Raw genomic sequence first — 379 nt, 5'->3', positions numbered from 1 at the left:
ACAGAGTCCAGTTCTGGAGTCAATCCTGATCAGAGGTGAACCAATTTGTAAACCTCCTCCAATCCTGAATTCTGTCTACTAGTATCATCTGACTTCTACCTGATAATTTGGTCTCATACCTTTACTCTTAGTTGCTGATCAGTTCTCCAAGATAACCTCAAAATTCAGACCCAAATGCACTCCAGGCAGGTCCTGTGATACTGAAAAGCTTACTTGCACCTCCTCCCATCTGTATATTATTCATATCCCAACTGATCTCGGCAGTGGAGTGGAAAGAGCCCAGTTTGGGCATTAGAATGAACTGTGTTCTAATCCTGATTTTGCCACTTCTATGAATCTGGCTTATTTGCTCAGCTTCTGAGTTCATTTTCTTATCTAT

This window comes from Bison bison, unplaced genomic scaffold, assembly GCF_000754665.1.
Source record: "Bison bison bison isolate TAMUID 2011002044 unplaced genomic scaffold, Bison_UMD1.0 scf7180017847386, whole genome shotgun sequence".
NCBI lineage: Eukaryota > Metazoa > Chordata > Mammalia > Artiodactyla > Bovidae > Bison > Bison bison.
The sequence above is the reverse complement of the archived record's forward strand: the minus strand, read 5'-3'. Positions refer to the sequence as shown.